We start from the raw sequence: 7,560 nt of genomic DNA on the forward strand, positions 1-7,560 counted from the left end.
AAAAAAAGGAGATTGAACATTAATCATGACGATAATACTTCATTAGACGCCAGGCCAATAACCTAATTCATCAAACAAACATTCGTTTGCGGAAGCGGAAAACATGGTCCCAATTGTACGCTTGTCTCCAATTTCTTTTATTAATAACTGATTAAGTTTAATTTAGTTTATTTCTACCATCCGAAAATTTCCAATGGCGCTGATTGCTGCAAGAATTATTTAGCGATTTGGAGCATAACCAACACAATGTATGCACATAAATATGTATTATTTCACAGATCTCAGGGTCAGCTTAGAAATACGTCACCAAAATTATATAAAATTTAAGTAGGAACTATTTTTATTTATAACGTAAAAGCGCTATCTGATCCAATCTGATAAGTATATTTCCCCTAAAGTTAACCCATTTTATTTACTTTGTCTCTCGTGAAAATATATATTTTATTTAAAATTTTCAGATATGTACATATATTTTAAATTTTTGCTTTAATTTTTGTCTCCTTTTAATATTTAATTAGATACGTTAAGATTAAAATAAGCTTAAAACGAAACAGCACAGCAACCCTTTTCTGTTCATCTTGAGCACACAAAACCCTCTTTTGTTAAAATTCGGCGCTGCACAAAATCCTGGCTTTTATATTTACAACAAAATACCACTTCGCAACGCTGGATTTTCACGCAGCGTTCCATTCGGGTCGTAGTTTTGCAACTTCGGGCCATTCGGTGTTGTATGCCATATTGTTCACACTGTCATCGCCATATTGAACACCCTGTCAACTATCTGTCAACCCTAAGATATCTCACTTGTATTCTTCCACAATGGAACGGATTCAATGAAGGCTCTCTACGAATTTCGAATTTACGTTCGTAGCTATTCGGATTCTGTGATAGCACTTTCGTAGATTTCACGAAAATCGAAGCTACGATGGATTCTGTGATAGCCCTGAATATCGAGGTGCTGTCAGTAACTTAACCTCACTTTTTCGGCAGTTCTATTCCGGTCACGCATTTTAAAGTAGCAGAAATGGTACTAATTATTTAGTACTTTTAATCCGTTTGTGCATACTATTTCAATATAAATGTAGACAAAAATATATTAACAGGCTTATAAGCCTGAATATATGTTTGTTTCGGCAGCTCCATACGGCTTGGTCGTACATATATTAGAACTAATAAAAAAGTAAAGGTCGTAAAACAAGACAATTTCCTATAAGACGGTAAATGATCTTTTAAATACATTAAAACTTATAAATATCGCAAGTATAAGTGAATTCCTAATTTTAACATGCAGTCACTATATTCTAGTGTATCAGTAGTCCATTTGGTTGAATATTATGACAATGCAGCACAAGTTAATCAATATAAAACAATTTTCTTTCCATAGGGTTTTTGCGTACGTCTTTTTCCATTGATAACCACGATATTTTTTATTTTTTATTTTGAGGACAAAAATTATACAAATCCAGCAATTTTAAATATTAATATCGTTCTGAAATCACCAAGTTCTTAAAAAATTGCGAGGAGTACTTAAGATACTATTTTCCAAATAATAGTAGTATAAAAATTATGATCGGCAGCACTGAAAATAAGCATGCCGATCTTGTCAAAATTACAACATTGCTACTAGGGATCGGTAGTGGAGGGTAGAAATTCGATTTTTCCCGAATGTCGAACATTGCCCAAACAATCGATTATTCGATTCGAAATTTGGTGGTGCAAATTCGATTTAATTCGAATTTTCCAAAAAAAATTTTAAGTGAAATTTCTTAATCGAGTTCGGAGATGTTTGCGTTAAACATTTAACACGATGTTATTTTTTTGGCCTTTATAACAATTATATTCAACAATTTATTATTTATTACAATTTGAACTCGAGTCCGTTTTAAATGAAAATTTTTATTGTGGAAAAGCAACAATAATTTGAAAAAATGGTAGAAGTGATAGCTATTTCGGAAATCACCACATTTCCTCATCAGACTTCTTTCAGTAGGATTCGAACCGACGATCCCACTGACTCAGCCAGTTGCCTATGCACCGTGTTAAGTACGCCTTGTAAATTATCGTTTGCTTTTTTCCACTATTTTCATTTTTGTTATGCCAACCCAATCAAGCGCAGCTATTCCGCTGCAGTTCACTTGATCATGTGGTTGTTGGTATTGTTGGTTTTTGCTAATAATTCTATTTTTAGAATGTTTAACTTTTAGGTGTGCTCGTCCTTAAGTTATTTGTTTTTGTTATTTTTTGGCCTTTATAACAATTATATTCAACAATTTATATTGAGCTCGAGGCCGTTTTAAATGAAAATTTTTATTGTAGAAAAGCAACAATAATTTGAAAAAATGGTAGAAGTGATAGCTATTTCGGAAATCACCACATTTCCTCATCAGACTTCTTTCAGTTGGATTCGAACCGACGATCCCACTGACTCAGCCAGTTGCCTATGCACCGTGCTAAGTACGCCTTGTAAAGTATCGTTTGCTTTTTTCCACTATTTTCATTTTTGTTATGCCAACCCAATCAAGCGCAGCTATTCCGCTGCAATTCACTTGATCATGTGGTTGTTGGTATGGTTGCTTTTCCACAATAAAAATTTTAATTTAAAACGGCCTCGAGCTCAATATAAATTGTTGAATACATTTAACACGATTTCATAAAATCTGTATCGTTCGTTCGATTTTCAAAAAGGAGGTAGGTGTCAAATGAAAGGGCTTGCCCTGCAGATGTGTAATATGGTTTTAGCTTTGTGCCATATGAATGTATGTAAGAAAATCAAAATCAAATTATTTAATAAGTTAAATAAATTACCCTAATATGGGTATAAATCGAAATGATTTTGAATAAACTTTATTTTTTAATTACATTTAAGAGGCGTGCCAGCTGTTTGAAAAGTTAAATTTAGTTAAAGAAATGTTGTGCTTAAAATACTGTGCAACAATTACAATATTTTTGAGGTGCTTGAAGAGAGTGGCCACCTGCTTTGTTAACATTTTCTGAAAGTATTCCCATCCAGTAGTAAAACACTCGTGGGATTTGCGAAAGTTAGCTCGTATTTTTATTTCATGGCCTACTAAAGTTTTCATGTCTCGGCCCAAGTAGTTTTCAAAAAAATAGTTAAAATAAATGTCTGAGCGAAATTAAAGGTTAAGATATATATAATAAAATTTCATGGGAAATATTTTCGTAGAACATTTTAACCTACTAGCTCCCGCCTTACTTCAATAAATCCCGCAAAAAGCAAATATGGAAGGTCGTTAGAGGACTGGTGTTCTCTAGAAAAATATTCTCCGGAAAATTTAACTAGAGGTCTTCTTAGGCAAAAGCCCCGTGCTACCAACGTAAAAGCCTGAACAAATTTAAAATAAAAAATCAACAAAAAAAGTACTTTTTACATTTTTTTTAATTTAAGAATAACAGTTCCTTCTTGGCACAGATTTTTCGTCTCGATGCATCAGATCGAAAAACATGAATTTTTTAATTGCATCCCTAAGACAAATGGAGTGCCACACACAGTGATGGCAAATTTAGTCAGAAACAAGAAAGTTGAAGAGTTGACTTTTTTTTGAAATAAATATGAAATTCGATTTTTTCTAGAAAAATTCGATTAATCCGAATTTTAGCAACACAAAGTTCGATTTCGAAAATTCGCCATTTTGGAGCTAAAATTCGATTAAAACTCGAATATCGAATTTACCCATCCCTAATTGCTACTACGACACCTTGTTCCAACATTGCTACTACGACACCTTTATTCCACCCTACGTGCTTATTTAATAATAATAATTAGTTTAATTTGCTAAAGGTGTTTTTCGTAAAACAATTTGCAAAAACTTAGCTGGTTCCTCTAGCGGCATTATTTTCATGCAATTGTTTACATTTGTACATGTGCACACAAACAGCTGTTCAGCAGAATATTCTAGGAATTCCGTGCTAGAGACGGAATGAAAAGAATGCGTTTAGATTATCCGGTACCATATTATTCGGAACGTTCCAACGAATAAGCAAACAGATAATTGTATTCCGAACGTTTGGAATGAATAAAGAAACACGCCCAGTAACTCTATTATTATTCGCGCTGAAAACATTATCGGACAATACTAAAGGTGGTGGAGACTAGCTCTGTTATTCAAAAAAGAAGCAAAGGCTAAAAGAGTAGGGTGCAAAGCGCGGATTACAAAAAAAATATTAGAAAGAAACTAAAATATTCGCTTTTATTAGCTCGGGATGTAACTATGTAATATTAGTGCGCCTAAAAATGCAGCGATTGCCATTCACAAGTTACATACCTGATGACAGTACGAATGGGAATTGCTTTAAACTTCCATTCTTAAAGTAACCTGATGACAGTACGAATGGAAATTTGAAAAGCGAGGTTTTAGTTTATAAACTATAATTTTATTTCCTATAAGAGATATACCGCTGCGATTTTGTCAACTTATAAACCAAGGTACAATATATCTGCCTACGATTAAAAGTCAAAACGAAAATCCCACACCCCCGAAATTCAACATCAAACATGAATATGGGCACTGAGTGCCCAACTCAAGGTTCTAAGCTTAAACGAGATTAGGTTAGGTTAGGTTATTCCGGCTGGCTGACCGCCCCACATTGATCCCTAGTGAAGGAGACAGAGGTTTAGTTAAGTATATTCGAAGTAAATACATATACATCATTTATGATGTCAACGCTTGTTGAGAATTTCAGCAGTGCTTGAAGCAGTGTCACGTCTTCAAGATTATTAAGCTGTGGAGATATTACAATCGTGTTTTTGATACGGCAGGACAATGGCATAGGATGTGTTATAGGGTCTCCGTTGGTCCCGTCACCATGCATTTCCTGCAAACTTCACTGACATCAATCCCCATTTTGCTTGCGGCCGCTGCCAACTTGTTATGTCCTGTTAGGACACCTCTCATAGTTTTGCAGTCTCTTCGTGACAGTGATAGTATAAACCGGATTTGTGTCCCGTTTTCCAGTCTGCATATGACTTTAGAGATTTTGCAGGTGTTTAACGCATTCCATCTCGATATAGTCTTCTTTTTCACCCTCTGGCCTATTTCGTTATAAAGATTTTTCAGCGGCTTCAGAAAGTTATTATATTGTCCTAGAACCAAGTGGATTCCCCTCTTGGCAATCTCATCTACAATTCCGTTACCTGTAATGCCCTTATGGCCGGGGACCCAATAAATATGCAGTCGCCTGGTTGCTGCTGCCTTATTTATGGCCTCCCTGCTTCTAAGGGCGTTTTGTGATGTAAGTTGGAATGAGTTTATACCCTTAATCGTTGCTTGACTATCTACGTATATGCTCACTTTAGAGTTATTTTCAGTCATTTTGTAGGCCAGCTCAGCAGCTTTTCTCACTGCGAAAACCTCTGCCTGAAATATGGGCAGCTTGATGGGCCGACGAACATTAAGTTCTGAGCAGTACACTCCCGCTCCTACTCCATCCTTCATTTTTGAGCCGTCGCACATAGGGGCATTTGGCCGATGTAAAAAAACTGCTTTAAATCGTGTTATGGGTTACTGTTCGCCGCACAAAATATAAATACTTTATTCTTCGGCGTATAGCGCACCCGCTAGCGTGCCATAAATTTCACCATCTAATTGGCAACGTTCGTACTGTGCGGTCGCTTAAACATTCGTTTGAAAGAATTTCTAAAGTTACTTTGTTTATCTAAGTGCTAAGCAGTTCTAGCAGGAAAAAGCTATTTGAAGCCAAGCTCCAATAAATTGTTGTGGTTTAGACATAAAGTGCGTGAATTAATAATTAAAAAATAATATTCTTGTCATTCCTTTTGCATATTTGCCTCTTTTGGTGCATTATTGTTGTTTTGCGTGACAGTGCATTTTCCCATCTTCCGCGATTTATCATACATTTTGCTTACCATCGATCAAATAATTTTCCTGCAAACAGCTGATTTTGGCTTGCTTTTATGCTTTTAACCCTCTAACCATTATAACCGTCTGTAGACGGTCATTGCTTTTTTGCTAATAAATGTTACTAAAACTAGATAGCAATATTAAAAAAATAATGGGTTTTAGTGGTTATATGCTTTGTGAATTCAAACTAATATGCGCTTTTTACTCTATATTTTGAGTACACGTGTCAGTTAAAGTTGTGAGTCAGTGTGAAATAATAAGGTGAAATAAATTACTGTCACAAAAAGTGATTTTGTAGTTCCTATATTTATTCAGTAATTATTTTTCTAAAGAGTTGAAAATTTTATAGTAAGTAGGAAACATTATTTATTTTCATAATTCAGTGCTTTATTGTGAATTAAACAAAAATTATATACATAGTAAGAGTGTTTTGTGATGCCCGTCTGTTGACGGTCAAAACGGTTAACGCCAAAATTGACATATTCAAGTGCGTTTGATAGCAGTATATTTTTGGAAGTTTCTTTTTGGTTTCTATATACAGGAGTATGCTCTGGTGAGGTCCAAGACCTTGCCTTAGACCCAGTGTGCATCCACAGGCCTCAGGCATCCCCTAGCAAGGAGTATTTGCAGTGGTGGGTGCGGTTTGCATCTGCTTTGCCCCTCCTTTGTCATTTTTCCCACCGTATGAAATCTCGTTGGTGCCGAAGCTTTAATCGAGGCGAACGGGTTGGATCAAATTGGCATTTTTTTTTGAAACTCTGTAATCTTGTATTAGAGGTGTTGTAGTTGAAGTTTTTCCTTTGTATTTATAACGCTTCCCTCGAGTGAATAACTTTGGCCAGATACGGGTTATATAATCATATGAGCAGTAATTGGGTCCTCACAACAGAGGAAGAAAAAACCCAAACGACTTGACGGTTTGAGATATTGAGGATTTTGTGTATTTTTGTCTCCTTTCATATAAGCAATTTCAAATATTTTTCTGTTGAGGATTTTGTGTATTTTTGTCTCCTTTCGTATATGAAACTTCAAATATTTTTCTGTTTTGGCCGATACCAAACAGCTTCATCAACTGCCTCTTTTTCTTTTGCGAAGACAGGAGGAGGAGGACGGGTCCTTCTGCTCTTGATGCTTCTATAGTGCTCGTTCATGCCATTGATTTTACTCTCACCCAAGGAGGCCGAGTTGGAGTTTATTTTCAACGTAGCGTCAGGCGAAATACTGAATTTTGTGTTAGGCGCCTAATAAAAACTTGTTTACGAACATTCACACTAAAAAGGACAGTAATATCCCTCCTCTAGTTTTATTTTTGGTCTTTTGAATTATATTTACATTTATTTTTTTCATATATACATATTGTTGATCAAATATTTGGAGAAATAAAACATCCTTGTATTACATACAAATGCATGCAGACGGTCGAAATGTTTTTATACCTAGCGTAGGTATTTTCACAGGTAAATTGAAACTGAGTTTGAAACATTGCTCAGGCTTGCCTAATTACCAACATCTAAAATTATGGGTGATTTAAAATCATTATTAAAAAAAAACCATTAGAGGGTTAAGCTTTTTGGCTCAGTGGATTTAAAACTGTTAAGTTCAGCACGGTTTCTAACCATTGAACTTACAATACCTAGGGCTGGTTTCTCCAACTCAACTTAACTTAGTTAAGCCATTTTTT

Source organism: Rhagoletis pomonella, unplaced genomic scaffold (assembly GCF_013731165.1).
Source record: "Rhagoletis pomonella isolate Grant_MI unplaced genomic scaffold, Rhpom_1.0 Rhpom_scaffold_00003, whole genome shotgun sequence".
NCBI classification, from domain to species: Eukaryota; Metazoa; Arthropoda; class Insecta; order Diptera; family Tephritidae; genus Rhagoletis; species Rhagoletis pomonella.